This window comes from Balaenoptera borealis (assembly GCF_965194805.1).
Source record: "Balaenoptera borealis genome assembly, chromosome: 8".
NCBI classification, from domain to species: domain Eukaryota; kingdom Metazoa; phylum Chordata; class Mammalia; order Artiodactyla; family Balaenopteridae; genus Balaenoptera; species Balaenoptera borealis.
The window spans coordinates 50,215,357-50,231,416 of NC_138865.1; the positions used below are offsets into that span (position 1 = coordinate 50,215,357).

The 16,060-nt window shown below is 38.1% G+C and overlaps 1 long non-coding RNA gene and 1 pseudogene across 2 annotated transcripts in view; one reads left to right on the top strand and one right to left on the bottom strand.

The window, feature by feature from the left end:
* Positions 1-4,850: 4,850 nt before the first annotated feature.
* On the bottom strand, positions 4,851-12,173 carry LOC309632760 (V-type proton ATPase subunit E 1 pseudogene; annotated as a pseudogene). The gene has a single exon. The product of its transcript is annotated as a V-type proton ATPase subunit E 1 pseudogene (transcript).
* A 3,334-nt stretch (positions 12,174-15,507) lies between these two features.
* LOC309632784 overlaps positions 15,508-16,060 on the top strand; it is an 807,477-nt gene continuing 806,924 nt past the window's right edge. Inside the window, exon 1 of the long non-coding RNA XR_014247072.1 lies at positions 15,508-15,736. This is a non-coding gene — a long non-coding RNA (uncharacterized lncRNA). The remainder of the gene's footprint in view (positions 15,737-16,060) is intronic.

Below are 16,060 nucleotides of genomic sequence, written 5' to 3' on the forward strand. Positions count from 1 at the left end.
TTCATGCTGCTGTAAGTTGGCTTACTCAGGTAAGAACTTAAAGTTTTCTTCACACTTTGGCCTGACACACTAGCTAGATTACAATAAGCACCAGAAGCACAGTGAGGCACGGAAGCAGAAAATTAAACATGCCACACATCTAAATATAGCACAAGAGAGAAAATCTAAGGCTCCAAAGAAAGCAATGTAGAGGAAGTCTTCACTTTGGTCTCTCACTGGATAGACTGCCAAACACTCTTGTCAAACATCTTCATGAAACTATTCTAAAATCAATTTTAATACATTTTAATGATTTTTGTTACAAAATATAATACTTTAAAAATATATATTTGATGGATAAAGTCTGTAAGCTAAACCATAGGCAAGTTTTATAAGTTTCTGGTGGTTATAAGGGTCAAACTACATGGCAAGAGGTACTCATTCTACATAGATGCAATGCAAATACCTCATGGAGAGATGCCAGAGTGACATATTGTATAAAGAAATAGAATATGTGATCAACCATAGTGAAGTAGAAAGGAACCATGCAATTAGACAAAGGCAAATCCAGAATCTGAATGCTTATGGTACAGAGATGGTGATGGAGATGATCTCCTTTATATGGCTATAGGAGAGGAAATGCACTTCCAGAATATTTAAGGCTAGAAAGACAAATTCATGGCCCTTCCTTGTCAGTATTACTATGAGGCTAATGGAGGATTAATAGGCGTGGTGGAGGGCTTCCCTGGTGGCGCAGTGGTTGAGTCTGCCTGCCAATGCAGGGGACGCGGATACGAGCCCTGGTATGGGAAGATCCCACATGCCGCGGAGCAACTGGGCCCGTGAGCCACAACTACTGAGCCTGCGCGTCTGGAACCAGTGCTCCGCAACAAGAGAGGCCGCGATAGTGAGAGGCCCGCGCACTGCGATGAAGAGTGGCCCCCGCTTGCCGCAACTAGAGAATACCCTTGCACAGAAACGAAGACCCAACACAGCTAAAAATAATAAAATAAATAAATAAATAATTAAAAAAAAAATAAAGGAATTCCTTTAAAAAAAAAAAAAATAGGCGTGGTGGAGATAAGCACCCTGTAAATGAGAAAGTCCTGTTCAGGAAAAAGATACTCCCTGCGGGAGTAAAGTTCCAGCACCATGGATCATGCATCATTTTAAATTTATATATCATAGATGGATAGATGAAATTTTATTTCAAATCTGGGATTTGGGTAAGTCATGGAGATATCTCAGTAAGTGCTGATATAAGACTAGAATGACTAAGTTGTAGTTTATAAAACTTAAGAATTTCAGAGACATATATAAATTTTTAAGATTTTCTGAGATATATAAATAGTGCCTGGACATACTTAATCAAGAACATGCTCTTTGAATATAAACTTTAAATGTATTAATACAGAGCTACTCTTTTGCATTCTTTAAATATTTTTTTTCTATTGCAATCACTTCTACGTCTTAAATTTGACTGGGGGAACCAGGCAATTACAAAGATGAGGATGCAAAGTTCCTGATGTTAGTGCAAGTTATTTTCAGAGTCAAATTCGAGGAGAGAATAAATCTCTTAAATTTTACTCTGCAGTCTCAACATTAAAGTGATATACACGTCACACTTACTCAGTGCTTTTATTCAGGAAATAAAAAAGGAAGCCAGCAAATGGCTCTGACATTCCCTACTCCTAAAAGCGTCTCAGTCCCTGCAGTGTATCTGTTAAGAGGTAAAATATAAAAGTCCAGTCCATAAGGTTTAAGGATTTGATTTTTGAGGAAAAAGCAGAATAAAATATTGTTTGTGATTCTGACTCTCTTAAAACATGCAACTATAAGGTCAAAATAGGCAAAATTAAGAAATAAAACTTGCTTCATTGGGAGGCAGGATTGTAGCAAGGGCTGAGGGAGATGGGACTTGCAATACAGATTTAGGGAGATATCTGCATAGAGGTGATAGTTGAAGGCATGAGTGACGATGAGAACTCCAAGGGTGAGATATGACAGAAATGGCCTTTGATTCTCAGACCAAGGAAGGGTGAGAAGCGAAGCACACAGATTCATAATGAAATACTGTAACTGCTATTTTTCACAAGGGCATGGGGCAGAGAAGGAGCTTCATTAGGCAGCTGATTTCCTCTTTATTCCTACTGAGTCAGAATGCTGGGCTGATTCCCATTCTGATGATTGTTCTTACATCGCTTTTCAGCGACATCAGGCTCCTAAGTCACAGGAAGTGTGCACCAAACTCAGACATCCAGAGAAATGTGGCGATAATGAACTAGGAGAGAAGGACAATGCCAAGCTACCTGCTAGAAGACTAGTGTCTGAGGCAAACCATACTCCAAGACAATTTTGTTGTCTTGAATTCTTTCTTGCCATATGGCTAATATTTAGAATATTCTCTCTTTTTAAATCAACAAGCCTTTTCAAAAGAATAGCTAAAAGTTTCAACATTTTTAATTTTGTCTTTTCTCACTCATAAGAATCTTCCCTTGAACTTGACCAAGAAAATCATCTGACATACAGAGCTTTTGTTTTGTCAAAACAGAAGTATCAGTGTATTTCTCTTGATGTTTTATAAATATAAATACATACATATATGTATACATACATGCATGCCTCCCTCCCTTCTTGACAGGCTACCTTTCCCCACTACTAATGAATACTGAGCTAAATATCATGACTTTTATAACCACTTACTATGGTTATAAATTTCAGCATTCATTCATTCATTTAACAAATACTTTTGTGCCCAGCCCTGGCGGCACAGAAGCACCCTCTGAGGACCTTTCAGGGTTCTCAATGCCCACGCACATCCCAGGGCAGTTACATTAGACCCTCTGGGTGGGGCCCAGGCATCAGCATTTTTAAAGATCCCCAGTTGAGGCCAAGGTGAAGGAACTGAGGCCATGAAACTTGCTCAAGATCACAGAGCCAGGAGGTGGTAGAGGCCAGGAGAGATGCCACTCCAGGACAGGACTCCTCCCTGCAGCTTCATTCAGGCCTTCAAAGGGACACTGCTTAGCCATGTCTCTCTGACCCACAGCTTCCATCCTGACCATGACCCCAGCCCCCACCTCAGTGCCCTCCCCGCACCTCACACTCTCGGCTCACAGCCCACCGTGAGCTCCGCGCTCACAGGTAGTGGAGCCGCCCCAGGGAGCTTTCTGCAGCCCCGTCCTAAAAAAATAATAAAATATAAATAAATAAATACTGTTGCGAGTCTGCATTGCTAGGTCCATGAAAAAAAGGCAGACAGTGCCCCTGCCCTCATGTAAACTCATTCTGGAGTTTATATTCAGAAAATACATCTTGTTCCTAATAACAGTATATTATGATAAAAAATAAATAAGAACAAAAAACAAAAAAGGAAGGGATGGAAAAGAAGGATAAAACAAAGTTTATTGGTTTTCTATGTGAGAAGAAAACAATAAAACATTCTTTAAAATTTTGCTGCTGTTTCAGATCATTTTGTTTAGTTTAGCAGCGACATGTGATTATGTTTCTCTAATTCTCTAGTCCTCTAATCATATGTCTAATAATTGAGTAGACATACGTCAACATGACCCTGAAAAATATGGGCAGGTTAACCCTATAATAGATCACACAGATTCAGAATGGCACTGGAAACATTAATCCTTCTTCCAACAAGTATTTTGACTGTCTTCTATGTTGCAGGTATTCTTCTAGTTCTGGAAATTCAGCAGTGAATAGCACCTTGTCATCTTGAAGCATAAGGCTTGGTGTTTGACCTCAAAAGCCAGTCAATGACCTGTGGCAGAGACTATCTTTAGGAGACTAGCAGAACCAGTATAAACAGTAGCCTCCTTCAGTGACATCACTTTCATCCCCTCCCTTTTTTCCCATACCTCCAGATACAGAAGAGTCATAGAATGCTAGAATTGAAACGTAAGTTAGAGTTTTTCTAGATTATGTATTCTAATGCCTTTTATCTGTAGATGTGTGAATGAGGGCCAGAGGTTTTAATTAACATCCAAAGATTATTCAGTAGATTATGATAATGACAAGACATTAGAAAACTATTCCTTCTGTGTATGCATGTGTGTATACAGGTATGTGCTAAGGGAACAAAGATCATGTTGGCTCAAAAACAAGTAACCCCCTCCACTTCCTTCAAAACTATTTTCTGCATTTTTCCCAGTAATAAACTTGCTATCTTACTGTTCAGATGATTTCTCATTTACCACTAAATTCTCCTCTGAGCTCTCAGACTTAGCAAACATTGAAAACCCTGCAAAATTTTTTCATCTCTTGATGTCCCTTCCATAAAGTAATTAAGATAATTCATTTTCTCCCATATTTTCCATACCCAGAAAATGAGAATCGAATGTAATTTTTAAAACTCAGTAAAAAACCCTTTGACTTTCTCTTTTATGATTACCTGTTTTTTGATCCTCTGCAAAATACAAGGCAAACTTCCAACACAGACAAGTTAATGTTATATCCTAACTATATTTACAATAACTCAGTCATATTCATTAATACAAAGGTAGTGAGAAGCCCTCACATTTAGTCTCAAACAACATGAGGTCATGAGCATATGAGGGAATCATGTACTACTGGTCATTAATCCTCATTTCAGAAATTACATTTGAAGATTTAATTCTCTCTTCCTATGTCTAGACAGGCAACCAGGAATAATCTTTTCATCTTTAATTGCATTTACTCCTATGACTTCATAAAAGGGACAATTCTCATCGCTATTTGCAAGAGAAAAAAAAAATCATATATAATCCTCATCATCACGTTATAGTTGTCAGTAACCTCAATATCTGGGCCTCCATGGGAGACATCAAAGACATATAAAACAAATAAAAATCATACCCTTAATAAAAATCTATCCTTAATAAAAATCATAGTATTCATCAAGAAATTGTTGATTATCTGCTCTGATTACAAATGAGTGCAATGCAGTTTTCCCTCAAGCAGCTTAGCTTCTATGTAAAGATGGAAGGTGTATTACTCTGCTAGGGGTGCCATAACAAAATATCACAAATTGCATGGCTTAAACAATAGAAATTTATTTTCTCACAGTTCTGGAGGCTGGAAGTCCAAGATCAAGGGGTCATCAGGTTGGGGTTTTTCTTGAGGCCTCTCTCCTTGGCTTGCAGGTGGCCACCATCTCACTGTTTCCTTACAGTGTCTTTCTTCTGTGCACATGCATCCTTGGTGTCTCTCCATGTATCCAAATGTCCCTGTCTTACAGAGACACCAGTCAGACTGGATTAAGGCCCACCCATTTTAACTTAACTTCCTCTTCAAAGGCCCTGTCTCCAAATACAGTCATGTTCTGAGATACTAGCAGTTAGGACTTCAACATGTGAACAACACATGGCATTGTATACAAGTGTAATAAAACATAATATACTACAGTAACTCAAGAGAAGATGCTGGCTGGTACACTGGTAAGGCTCTGCACCAAGTAACAGAGCAACTGGCAAGGAAGGGAAATAACATTTACTGATTACCCATTATGTGACAGTATCTGTGTTACATACTTTTTTTTCCACGTATGCATTTCGTTTTAATAAATAGAGCATATTCATGGCTTAGATCTTAAATCATATTACAGACAAACACTTCTAGGCCCAAACAGCTAACAGCGAAGCTGCTACTGCTGGAAGGAATGCGGCCCCACGTGCACTTGAAATCCAAAGAGCGGTGACCTGACCCTAGAGCCCACCACACACCGCCCCTCTGCAGGCTGGACGCTGGACCAGAGGAGAGCAGGAGACTCGGGGACATTCATGCACCCACCATTTGACCCCTCACCTTCGTGCTGCAGAACCAGCGGGAAGTTGTGTTACTGTCAGATAAGCTAGAGGAAGGTTTCCTGATCATATTAAGTGACGCTCTCCCATTGCTACCAATCAGCCAGGGGCGTTAGCTAATAAAGGGTATCCACTGATAAATACAGAATATGAGAACAGCAAGGAGGAAGCTATACAGGTCATCTTGTTTCTTCAAATGTCAGAAGTGTCCACGTCACAGCAGTGGATGGACACCACCTCCCGCAGGCATAGTCCAAAAACTTCCTGTTGGCGTTTGCACCAAACAAGGCTCCCCACGCTTCTGGCATCATCTACTGGGCTATGAGGTCCAGCCAGCTTTTGAGAGTATTGGAAACCTTGATTTTGCGATCCCCATTATAGATCTCAACCTCGCCAGCTATTTCCTCAGGCAGGTAGGCCTCCTGATCAATCTGGACATCAACATCTCTTTCCGTGGCGATTTTGTACATACGGATTTGCACTGCAGGCTTCACCAGAGGGAAATCTTATTTCCTGCAACGAACAATCATTCCGGGCTCCAACAACTGGTACAAACCCTGGAGGACCATTCCATCCAACAGTACTTGGTACCTGGTTGCATCTTTTACCCTTTTGCTGAGTCTATGTTTTGCTTCATTTAGTAGGTCTGTGATAAGATCATCCATCTCTTGCTCTGAGGACTTCGAGCCTCACTTGGTTTATCACACTGGACACCAGAATTTTCTTGTTGCTCAATCTGCTTTTCTTTCTTCTCATAGTATTCCACAGTCTTCAGTCTTTGGGTTTGCACAAGACAACCTTTCTCAATGTTGAACTCTTCCTCTGCCTTCACGTCTATTTCTTCTGCTTCCTCATTGGCTTCTTGTTCAATAAAAGCCATAAAAGCCATTGTGTGCTTAACCTGCTTCTGCACATCGGCATTGCTGAGAGCCATGGCGCTAGTGACGCAAAGAGGCGGGCAACTGGCCGGAGCTCAGGCCTCATACGGGCAGCTGGCAACCGGGAGAGGAAAGCTGGCATGGCTTCAGGCCTCCTCTGTTTTGCTGTGCTATGTACTTAACATGTCCTATCATGTGTAAAGCCTGTGGAAATCACAATCCAACCAGTTATCCCCATTTTATAAATGAGGAAACTGAGGATCCAAGAGAGCAAAAGACTTCCCTAGGTAACGCAGCTGGAAGATGGTGGACCCATTTTAAGAATTTAGTTGTGTCATCAATGCTTATCTGCCTTCCACAAGAATATAGCTCCTCCCTGGTGTTAGTCCTGGTTCTGCTACTCACTAGTTTTTCTTGGACACCTCACTTACCTGAACTGGAATTCAACTTCCTAATCAATAAACTAAGAAGTGTCTTCATCCACTGTTTTCATAATTCCTTATTATATTGTAAAGTATTATAACCCATTATATGCACTTTGGAAATTAGGGAAAAAATGGAAAAAACTAAATGCAATACGCCACTCTAATAAAAGCACCATAAATCTTTTGGTAAGATTCCCTTCTGGTCCCATCCTCCTAAACATAGGTAGGTAGAGTTTCCTTCTTGCATCACTTCATTTTTAAAGAAAAGCAAGTGGTCATCTCATTATGAGACTCAGATCATATTAGCAAAATAGAAGAAGAAGAGAGACAAAGAGAACAATGACATTCTACGAGCCCCTTCCTCTTAGTTATTTAGAAGGTTTCTTTGTCTGTGGATGCCTATCCATGAGGCAGGACTGACCTGTGTCACTTACACACACACACACACACACACACACACACACCAGCTTTATGAAAAAACAAACTGAATGGATTCTAAGGGCCAAGAGGAAAAAGTCTAACCATGAGGGAACAGCCAAAGGGTAAAGACAAAGGGACATTAAGTGAGGGGGAGAAGAGAGCAGCCAGGACACAATAGACTCCTTGATCTCCATCCAAATGAACTCATAATGAACCTAAAAATGACTTGAGGCAAAAAGCAAAGAACTGTATTGCACCATTCTCTGGCCAATGTGTGTGTATTTGATCATTTAAGACTTTCCAGCAATGGACTGTATACCCTTCCAAAAATTAAGGGCATGACAGAGTGGTTATATATCTTGTAGACTAGGAATAGATATATACATATAGAGCAAACATACAAGTACATATTCAAGTTTTTGACTTGCCTCTGCTTTTGTCATTTAGCAACTCATAGGCATATTTAATATAATTATATAGTCTTCATAACCTTGATTTTAATGCCTGCATAATGTCCAATTGAATAAGTATACCAACCATTTTTCTTAGTCATTACTCTATTTTTAGACCTTTGAATATTTCCACCTTGTAGCTGTGTGCTCAGTGAGGCAGTCTATAATTTTTAAGAGAGAAAAATATCCTATAAAAGTTGTTAGGAGTTCCTTGGTGAACATATCAGTTATCTTAGAGAGAACCTCGGTTTGGGGAGGGTAAAATGAGTGACACTTCAGTTTACAACATAAAGCAGGAAGCAACCCACCCAAGAATATTGCAGATTTTTTTAAATGTATGAGTTTCTAGGATTTTAAATACAAGTAATTGCTGGAATTAGGCAGCACTTCTCTCCCACAAAGCCAGGTGCTCTAAAACTTTATGTAGGAACAACAAGTCTTTTAAAAGAAGAATCTCACTGTGTCCCAGCTTACCCTTCCCCCTCCCCGTGTCCTCAAGTCCATTCTCTAGTAGGTCTGTGTCTTTATTCCTGTCCTGCCCCTAGGTTCTTCATGACCATTTTTCTTTTTTTTTTTTTTCTTTTTTTTTAGATTCTATATATATGTGTTAGCATACGGTATTTGTTTTTCTCTTTCTGACTTGCTTCACTCTGTATGACAGACTCTAGGTCCATCCACCTCACTACAAATAACTCAATTTCATTTCTTTTTATGGCAAAGTGAGAGAGTGGCATATACATATATACACTACCAAATCTAAAACCGGTAGCTAGTGGGAAGCAGCTGCATAGCACAGGGAGATCAGCTCAGTGCTTTGCGACCACCTAGAGGGGTGGGATAGGGAGGGTGGGAGGGAGATGCAAGAGGGAGGAGATATGGGGATATATGTATATGTATAGCTGATTCACCTTGTTATACAGCAGAAACTAACACACCATTGTAAAGCAATTATACTCCAATAAAGATGTTAAAAAAAAAAAAAGAAGAATCTTTCCCTAGGAAGTTTAATGTTAATGGAATCTGCCTTCATGAGAAAGTATAGGTGTCCCAAGAGAAAATCTCCTAGAAAAAAAATGTGATACTCTGCACTAGCAAACGAGGCCAACCTCAGGCTCTAGAATGTTGTAGGGAAGGGCTGGTTCTGCAGTGTTTGGCTGATACTGGCACAGCCACTATAATGTGCCTTCAGAATAACAGCTGGGTATATGCGCTGAATGAGCCGGTCACTAAGAATTGTAATGTCTGGGAACCAATACCTACTTTGATGTGAAGCAAACACATTATAGGAAGAAGTGTCTTCTCTCCCTGCACACGAAGAAACAATTGCCAAATTGGCAACAGCTGGGTTCCTTGTTTGTCTTGATGATTCCAGCAGTGTTCAAGGTCGTGATTTTGGACTTCGTATTTTCAGAAGTAACTCCATTATCACAGTGACAGCAGTATCAGCCACAGAGAACAGGTCCTTTGATGAGGTAAATAGATTTTTTACAGGTCTTTTTCAGTGAAGTTATAATAACAAATACTTTGGACTAAATAAATATTCCTGGAGACCTTGAACTTAACTTGAGAGAGGAGGTCTGGGAAGAGGAAGCAGTACAGCAGCTCAGGTTCGCTGGATGTGAATGTTTACAGGAAATTTGACCTTATTTTGTACTCTTAAACTGGTAAAGCAGGACGCAGCAGCTTCACTCTTAAAAATGGCAATGCAACGAGCATCTTCCAAAAGAGTCTGCCTAATGTTTTTTAATTTGCCTTCATGATAAATTCCCAGAAGCTTATAAAACTAAATTACTGTAATTTCTAGGTGTATAAAAAAATGTAAAGCCAAATAAGTTGTAAAGATGGTACATGCCAAGGTTCAAAGAAAGAGAACCACTGAGTTAAAGAATAAGAAGAAACATGCCTTCATAGAAAATGGGAAACTTGAATACAGATAATAATGGAAGATTTAGAGTACAGTGAATGGAAATGGTGAAAATGTCACATCTCACTAGAACATTCATTCATTCATACAAGTAATTAGCACTATTACATGCCAGCAATTGTTTGAGGTACTGGGGGGACAAGGAATCATGCTGCTTTCAATTAAATAAAAAGTTGGCAAACAAAGAGAACTTCAATTAGTGTGTTCATTGGTCTTTCCTCTTGCAGGAAAATATATATACATATATATTTTATATATATAAAATCTTATTTAGAGAAGCAAGAAGAACTACAATCCTGCAGCCTGTGGAACAAAAACCACATTCACAGAAAGACAGACAAGATGAAAAGGCAGAGGGCTATGTACCAGATGAAGGAACAAGATAAAACCCCAGAAAAACAACTAAATGAAGTGGAGATAGGCAACCTTCCAGAAAAAGAATTCAGAATAATGATAGTGAAGATGATCCAGGACCTCAGAAAAAGAATGGAGGCAAAGATTGAGAAGATGCAAGAAATGTTTATCAAAGACCTAGAAGAATTAAAGAACAAATAGAGATGAACAATACGGTAACTGAAATGAAAACTATACTAGAAGGAATCAATAGCAGAATAACTGAGGCAGAAGAATGGATAAGTGACCTGGAAGACAGAATGGTGGAATTCACTGCTGTGGAACAGAATAAAGAAAAAAGAATGAAAAGAAATGAAGACAGCCTAAGAGACCACTGGGACAACATTAAATGCAACAACAATCGTATTATAGGAGTCCCAGAAGGAGAAGAGAGAGAGAAAGGACCAGAGAAAATATTTGAAGAGATTATAGTCGAAAACTTCCCTAACATGGGAAAGGAAATAGCCACCCAACTCCAGGAAGCACAGAGAGTCCCATACAGGATAAACCCAAGGAGAAACACACTGAGACACACAGTAATCAAATTGGCAAAAATTAAAGATGAAGAAAAATTACTGAAAGCAGCAAGGGAAAAATGACAACATACAAGGGAACTCCCATAAGGTTAACAGCTGATTTCTCAGCAGAAACTCTACAAGCCAGAAGGGAGTGGCATGATATACTTAAAGTGATGAAAGGGAAGAACCTACAACCAAGATTACTCTACCCAGCAAGGATCTCATTCACATTCGATGGAGAAATCAAAAGCTTTACAGACAAGCAAAAGCTAAGAGAATTCAGCACCACCAAACCAGCTCTACAACAAATGCTAAAGGAACTTCTCTAAGTGGGAAACACAAGAGAAGAAAAGGACCTACAAAAACAAACCCAAAACAATTACGAAAATGGTCATAGGAACATACATATCAATAATCACCTTAAACGTGAATGGATTAAATGCTCCAACCAAAAGACACAGGCTCGCTGAATGGATAAGAAAACAAGACCCATATATATGCCATCTACAAGAGACCCATTTCAGACCTAGGGACACATACAGACTGAAAGTGAAGGGATGGAAAAAGATATTCCATGCAAATGGAAATCAAAAGAAAGCTGGAGTAGCAATACTCGTATCAGATAAAAGAGACTTTAAAATAAAGAATGTTACAAGAGACAAGGAAGGACACTACATAATGATCAAGGGATCAATCCAAGAAGAAGATATAACAATTATAAATATATATGCACCCAACACAGGAGCACCTCAATACATAAGGCAACTGCTAACAGCTATAAAAGAGGAAATCAACAGTAACACAGTAATAGTGGGGGACTTTAACACCTCACTTACACCAATGGACAGATCATCCAAAATGAAAATAAATAAGGAAACAGAAGCTTTAAATGACACAATAGACCAGATAGATTTAATTGATATTTATAGGACATTCCATCCAAAAACAGCAGATTACACTTTCTTCTCTAGTGCGCACGGAACATTCTCCAGGATAAATCACATCTTGGGTAACAAATCAAGCCTCAGTAAATTTAAGAAAATTGAAATTATATCAAGCATCTTTTCTGACCACAATGCTATGAGATTAGAAATCAATTACAGGGAAAAAAACGTAAAAAACACAAACACATGGCGGTTAAACAATACATTACTAAATAACCAAGAGATCATTGAAGAAATCAAAGAAGAAATCAAAAAATACCTAGAGACAAATGACAATGAAAACACGACAATCCAAAACCTATGGGATGTAGCAAAAGCAGTCCTAAGAGGGAAGTTTATAGCTATACAAGCCTACCTCAAGAAACAAGAAAAATCTCAAATAAACAATCTAACCTTACACCTAAAGGAACTAGAGAAAGAAGAACAAACAAAACCCAAAGTTAGCAGAAGGAAAGAAATTATAAAGATCAGACCGGAATTAAATGAAATAGAAACAAAGAAAACAATAGCAAAGATCAATAAAACTAAAAGCTGGTTCTTTGAGAAGATAAACAAAATTGATAAGCCATTAGCCAGACTCATCAAGAAAAAGAGGGAGAGGACTCAAATCAATAAAATTGGAAATGAAAAAGAAGTTACAACAGACACGGCAGAAATACAAAGCATCCTAAGAGACTACTACAAGCAACTCTATGCCAATAAATTGGACAACCTGGAAGAAATGGACAAATTCTTAGAAAGGCATAACCTTCCAAGACTGAACCAGGAAGAAATAGAAAATATGAACAGACCAATCACAAGTAATGAAATTGAAACTGTGATTAAAAATCTTCCAACAAACAGAAGTCCAGGACCAGATGGCTTCACAGGTGAATTCTATCAAACATTTAGAGAAGAGCTAACACCCATCCTTCTCAAACTCTTCCAAAAAATTGCAGAGGAAGGAACACTCCCAAACTCATTCTATGAGGCTACCATCACCCTGATACCAAAACCAGAAAAAGATACTACAAAAAAAAGAAGATTACAGACAAATATCACTGATGAATATAGATGCAAAATCCTGAACAAAATACTAGCAAACAGAATCCAATAACACATTAAAAGGATCATACACCATGATCAAGTGGGATTTATCCCAGGGATGCAAGGATTAGTCAATATATGCAAATCAATCAATGTGATACACCATGTTAACAAACTGAAGAATAAAAACCATATGATCATCTCAATAGATGCAGAAGAATCTTTTGACAAAATTCAACACCCATTTATGATAAAAACTCTCCAGAAAGTGGGCAGAGAGGGAACCTACCTCAACATAATAAAGGCCATATATGACAAACCCACAGCAAACATCATTCTCAATGCTGAAAAACTGAAAGCATTTCCTCTAAGATCAGGAACAAGACAAGGATGTCCACTCTCACCACTATTATTCAACATAGTTCTGGAAGTCCTAGCCATGGCAATCAGAGAAGAAAAAGAAATAAAAGGAATACAAATTGGAAAAGAAGAAGTAAAACTGTCACTGTTTGCAGATGACATGATACTATACATAGAGAATCCTAAAGATGCCACCAGAAAACTACTAGAGCTAATCAATGAATTTGGTAAAGTTGCAGGATACAAAATTAATGCACATAAATCTCTTGCATTCTTATACACTAATGATGAAAAATCCGAAAGAGAAATTAAGGAAACACTCCCATTTACCATTGCAACAAAAAGAATAAAATACCTAGGAATAAACCTACCTAGGGAGACCAAAGACCTGTATGCAGAAAACTATAAGGCACTGATGAAAGAAATTAAAGATGATACCAACAAATGGAGAGATATACCATGTTCTTGGATTGGAAGAATCAATATTGTGAAAATGACTATACTACCCAAAGCAATCTACAGATTCAATGCAATCCCTATCAAATTACCAATGGCATTTTTTACAGAACTAGAAGAAAAAAATATTAAAATTTGTATGGAGACACAAAAGACCCCGAATAGCCAAAGCAGTCTTGAGGGAAAAAAACGGAGCTGGAGGAATCAGACTCCCTGACTTCAGACTATACTACAAAGCTACAGTAATCAAGACAATATGGTACTGGCACAAAAACAGAAACATAGATCAATGGAACAAGATAGAAAGCCCAGAGATAAACCCACGCACCTATGGTCAACTAATCTATGACAAAGGAGGCAAGGATATACAATGGAGAAAAGACAGTCTCTTCAATAAGTGGTGCTGGGAAAACTGGACAGCTACATGTAAAAGAAAGAAATTAGAACACTCCCTAACACCATATACAAAAATAAACTCAAAATGGATTCGAGACCTAAATGTAAGACCAGACACTATAAAACTCTTAGAAGAAAACATAGGAAGGACACTCTTTGACATAAATCACAGCAAGATCTTTTTTGATCCACCTCCTAGAGTAATGGAAATAAAAACAAAAATAAACAAATGGGACCTAATGAAACTTCAAAGCTTTTGCAAAGCAAAGGAAACCATAAACAAGACGAAAAGACAACCCTCAGAATGGGAGAAATTATTTGCAAACGTATCAACGGACAAAGGATTAATCTCCAAAATATATAAACAGCTCATGCAGCTCAATGTTAAAGAAACAAACAACCCAATCCAAAAATGGGCAGAAGACCTAAATAGACATTTCTCCAAAGAAGACATACAGATGGCCAAGAAGCACATGAAAAGCTGCTCAACATCACTAATTATTAGAGAAATGCAAATCAAAACTACAATGAGGTATCACCTCACACCAGTTAGAATGGGCATCATCAGAAAATCTACAAACAACAAATGCTGCAGAGGGTGTGGAGAAAAGGGAACCCTCTTGCACTGTTGGTGGGAATGTAAATTGATACAGCCACTATGGAGAACAGTATGGAGGGTCCTTAAAAAACTAAAAATAGAATTACCATATGACCCAGCAATCCCACTACTGGGCATATACCCAGAGAAAACCATAATTCAAAAAGACACATGCACCCCAATGTTCATTGAAGCACTATTTACAATAGCCAGTTCATGGAAGCAACCTAAATGCCCATCGACAGACGAATGGATAAAGAAGATGTGGTACATATATACAATGGAACATTGCTCAGCCATAAAAAGGAACGAAATTGGGTCATTTGTAGAGATGTGGATGGATCTAGAGACTGTCATACAGAGTGAGGTAAGTCAGAAAGAGAAAAACAAATATCGTATATTAACGCATGTATGTGGAACCTAGAAAAATGGTACAGATGAACCGGTTTGCAGGGCAGAAGTTGAGACACAGATGTAGAGAACAAACGTATGGACACCAAGGGGGGAAAGTCGCGGGGGGTGGGGATGGTGGTGTGCCGAATTAGGCAATTGGAATTGACATGTATACACTGATGTGTATAAAACTGATGACTAATAAGAACCTGCTGTATAAAAAAATAAATAAAATAAAATTCAAAAAAAAAATCTTATTTATATATGGGATTTAGAGGGGCTTAAATCAAACCAGACTTCATTCATTCGTTCATCTAATCATTCAACATTTACTCTGTACCCTCATGGGCCAGGCACTCTGCCAAGTGCCGGAGACCAAGAGAGAAATGACAAAGTTCCTTTCTTCACCATCTAGAGATACATATATTATTTGTGTAAATGTATAAATAAATATTCAGGTGATATATTTCATAGTGGCCTCATAAACTCACAAATTTCTACAGACTGTGACACTTTAAAATTTCTCTCCTTTTGACTCAGAGGCAAAGAATATACAAATCAATTTTCACTGCAAAGTAAGGGAGCTGTTACAGTGGAGGATTACTGGACTGAATGTCAATATTATGACATAGTATGAGTGTGGTTCATGTTTGGTAATTGCAATCATTGTTGCTTTTGTTGTGGTCATCCATGTACAATGCTTGGTGTCAGTCTATTTATCTCTTGTAAAAATAAAATACAGTGTGTGTGTGTGAAAAAAAAAAAAGAATTAAAGGAAAGTATGAAAATTAAAAAAAAAAAATTTCTCTCCTTTTTATCCAAAAAATTAATAGTTCTTTTATAGTTTAAACTTCTACATAAAATTAACATTTTTTTCCCTTGGGATCCAGCCTTCTAGGATTGTCATTTGAATACATTGTTAGCCAAAAAATTGATCAATATGAATAAACTGCCTGAAGGCAGCTTTGAGACACACTTGTTATCAACCTATATTAGTTGACCCTGAAAGGTAAGACCAACATACTGACCTTTCTCATTTTAGTATCCAGATGATTAAATATGTTTTGTATTGTTTAATGTGGTTATCTAAAGCATTAAGAAAA